The sequence below is a fragment of the Panthera pardus genome, unplaced genomic scaffold, assembly GCF_024362965.1.
Source record: "Panthera pardus isolate Hobbes unplaced genomic scaffold, ASM2436296v1 HiC_scaffold_5, whole genome shotgun sequence".
Lineage (NCBI taxonomy): Eukaryota > Metazoa > Chordata > Mammalia > Carnivora > Felidae > Panthera > Panthera pardus.
In genome coordinates, this window is record NW_026526980.1 from 12,240,650 (window position 1) to 12,244,690 (window position 4,041).

Below are 4,041 nucleotides of genomic sequence, written 5' to 3' on the forward strand. Positions count from 1 at the left end.
ACATTCTCTCAAAATTATTTCCAAGTGAGATAATGTCAGGACAGTCACCTAGTAGTGAGGTGAGACTTCTGATATGATTCCTTTAGCTGTCCTTTTCCAGGTTTTCCAAGCTACATCCAGCTATATCACAATAGTCAAGCATGCCAATGTTCTAGACTGTTTGGAAATCATGCCGTGAGGCTCTGATTATAGGTCATCGAAGCACAATGGATCTTGATATTATCAACTCCATGGACAAGAATAATCCACTAATGTGCTGGGGCTCAGCACTGAATCATAAAGGGAAGTTGTTCCTGCATTTCCTCTCTCCCCTCCTAGGTGTCTCTTATAAGCTGCTGTCCCTTTAACCACAGGTTGTCCAGGGAAACGTCAACTCCCCTCCCAACGGATTATGATCCTCCCAATTGTGCACCAGAGTCTCAGGACTACAATGGAACAGATGCCACCAAAAGAAAAGAAGGAAGGAACCAATTTCCTGGCTGAGGCAGAGCTGAGTCTTATGAAGGAGTCGAAGGCCTTTCTGGAACAATAATACCATCTTTGGGTAAGAGAAATAATACATGTGGTAACATGGAAGTAACTCTAATAATGAGAACTTGTGCAAGTGTGTTTAAATGTATAGAACAGCGGTAAGAGAGGTCACACTGCCTTGCTGTAATTGGATAAGTGCCGATCCAACACTGAATAAAAGTCTCTTTGATGGGAAAATTGACTCTTCCGCTTTACAAAGATTGATAGAAATATAACAAATATTTATGATAGCATTTCCTTGCATTGCCTTTGGAGACAAGAAATGCAGGCTAGAATTGATGCTGCTCGCTAGATGAATAGCTTTTCGTAAATCACTTACCTCTCAGTGCCTTGGTCACTTTATATGTAAAACAAAATGCCTGCATCCAAGAGGTGTTAAGAGAATTAAACAAGATAGTGCATAAAAATACGTCACAGTGCTGAGTGCACAACAATTGCCTAAACATCTTTCCACTGTTAATGTTTCCCTTAACGCATTGGAAATCACTAAGACTTTAAAAATCACCTATTTCGAATCTCTCACTTTTAAAGATACCTTCTGGAAATATTTTGTTAAACATGTGTATGTACTAATTTCTACATAGATAATGTCTTGACCGAAAAAACTCAGTGATTCTCATATTTGACCCTGGAATCATATGGACTTCCCACAGGATCCAAAGCCAGGAAATGGCTATGTTCAATGCAAAATGGCGGCTCCTCGGAGATTCGTGGTCTCCTTAAAGGCCTATCCATACAAATCTCAGAAAATCAAAAGCAGACCAAAGAGATAGAAAGAAGAAATGTTACTGGCAAAACAATTTTACAGTTTAACTGAAAAACCCTACTCTGTGATATCTTGATTTGTATTTTATTAGTAATGATTATGTTTGCATATGCAAGACCTATTTCACTGATTAGGCACATAACATGGGTAATGCTAAAGTATATATTCAGATCAAATCTGTTTTATGATATTTAGTTTTTGATTTATTGTTAGTTTTTTATTTAGTTTTGATTTGTTGTTGCAATGTATAGCCTCTTCCCACACCATCTAGATAGGTTACAGAGGTATCGGAAATCAGAACAATTCATGAAAAATCATTTTTCAATTTAGAGGAGAAGATGAAGGAGATTTGCATTAAAAACTATCTGCTCTATTATCTGCACTATTCTTCTTAGGAAGCAAGAATGTTCCAAATATCTCATGTCTTGAGAATCTTTCCAATTCATCATTAAACTAGGACCAAGAAAGGTCAAAATGATGGAAATGAAGGCTAGAATGCTTCAGACTGATGGGGGCTCAGTTCAGCCCCAAGAGCCTGGAGCACAGTGACAGGGCATAAAAGAGGCAAAATAAGCCACCAAAATATTGATAGCTCCAATCCAACAGCTTTTCTAGTTTGGGTTTTTTTGTTTTTTGGTTTTTGTCTTTTTGGATATCAAACAGCTAAAGCCTTCTGCCATAAATAGTTTTGAAGTTTGATTCTTAATGTGAAGCATTTACTGAGTCCTAGCCACCCACCAGGCACTGTGCTAGAGTGCTCATTTTAACCCCACAGCCAGCCAGTGAAGAAGGTACTTCCATTACTCTCATTGCACAAATGTGATGAAACTTGGAAATGCTAAGCAGTTTGGCAAAGGGCATGCAGAGAGACAAGCGTGGATGCAAGCATGTGTGGGTGTGTGTGTGTGTGTGTGTGTGTGTGTGTGTGTGTGTGTGTGTGTTTAGGGGAGAAGTGGGGTCTCACTTTCAGTAAAATGCTAAATCATAAACATGGCCCCCAATACTCTCCCTCTCCCTGCTCTTCTCTACTCTTGTTACCTCCACCACACTTGCCCAGGTGATCCCTCGTCTGTCTTCCTTGACATAGTGGAGAGCTTAATACCAATGGTATTGCCATAATTAGCTCTTCCTGGGATACAGTAAATTGCATTTGCACCAAATGGGCTTTCGCTTCTCCAGACGTCTCTCTGAACAGCAAAGAAGGCTTGGCAACAATGAAGGGATGGTACACCCTACACCCTTTGTTCTACTATTTATGTTATCACCATGTGGCAGACTCAGGCACCCTGTGCACCTGCAGATTTTTCCACTCCATACAAGGCAACTAAGTAGGACTGAAAGGCAATATTCATCAGCAAGAAACCTTGATCGAAGAAGGCAGCACAAGGGAGGCTGAATAGCAAAGAGGTTGAGGACACAAGCTCTGAGGACAGATCATACAGGTCCAAACTTTGCCTCTGCCACTATAAGATGGATGACCTTGGGCACACAACTTAAGTCTACATGGGTCTCAGTTTCCCCATCTTTAAAATGGAGATAACAATGACACCAGCCTCAAAAGCTTGTCATGAATGCTGAATGATATCAGGAATGCAAAATGCCTGGTCTACAGCAAGCACTTAATAAACATTGGCTTCTGTTATTGAAGATGGCTCTGTAGGTCATGTTAAGTACCAAGGATGCAATGCATAGCCTCTACCCACACCATTTAGGTAGGTTACAGAGACAAAGCACATATATTGAAAACAACAATTAATAATATAAGCTAGAAACCTGTCATGTGAGGAATATTGATGCATATGATGGAAATTCAAAGGAAGAAATAACAGTATTATTAAAAAATGTTAAATTACAGATGGCAGTGGGAGGTGGCTTTACCAATGTCACAAAGCTAATTCTGAAAGAGTTCAGAGTAAAGTCCAGGTCTCCTGATTCAGAAAGTAAAATTACTTCATGAACCAATGCCACCATAGTACTAATGAAAATAATCTTAACAAAAGCATTAGTTAACACTTTGAAGGTACTTTTTACATGCTGGTTACTTTACACACATTATCTTATTACATCCTCATAATAACCCTAGGAGAGAGGTATTACATTCCTCCCCTCCTCCATTTTACACGTGAGAAAATGGAGGTGCAGGAAGGGTAAGTGGTTTACCCAAAGTCCTGTTATCAGAAAGTTGCTGAGCCAGGACTTAAATCAAGGTTTCTAACTGATTATAATGAAGGACTGAGGGGAGAAGAAAGTAGGGAAGCCAGAGGAAAGGTGAACGACAGACTAAATCTTAGAGCTAGAAATAGGCATTCATGAAAATAAGTGGACTGCTTTAACTAGAAGAGGAAATCCAAGTAGAGGAGTTACAAAATACAGTTGGAATAGAGTACGAGGCAGACAGAAGCAGGGCTTGAATGTCTATTGAGGCAGCAAAACACTGTTTGTCTATTGTTTGGTTGGGGGAGAAGATAGGGACGAAAAATGGAAGCTTGACAATTCTATAGTTGTCAGCTTTGTTTTGTTTTGAAGAATAACCTGATCACAGACAGAACGAAGAGGAGAGGTCAGTGGTAGGGAGACTAGTCCATGGCTGACTGCCACAGCCCTGAAAAAGGAGGAGTGTTTTTCAGGTGTTCCCCAACTCCCTGGGGAGCACACAGCCACAAGTCCACTCCCCGGTCTCACCACAGAGCAACCAGAGAGACTAACGCTCCCCCTACCCATCTCTCCCCACAGGCTACAGAACT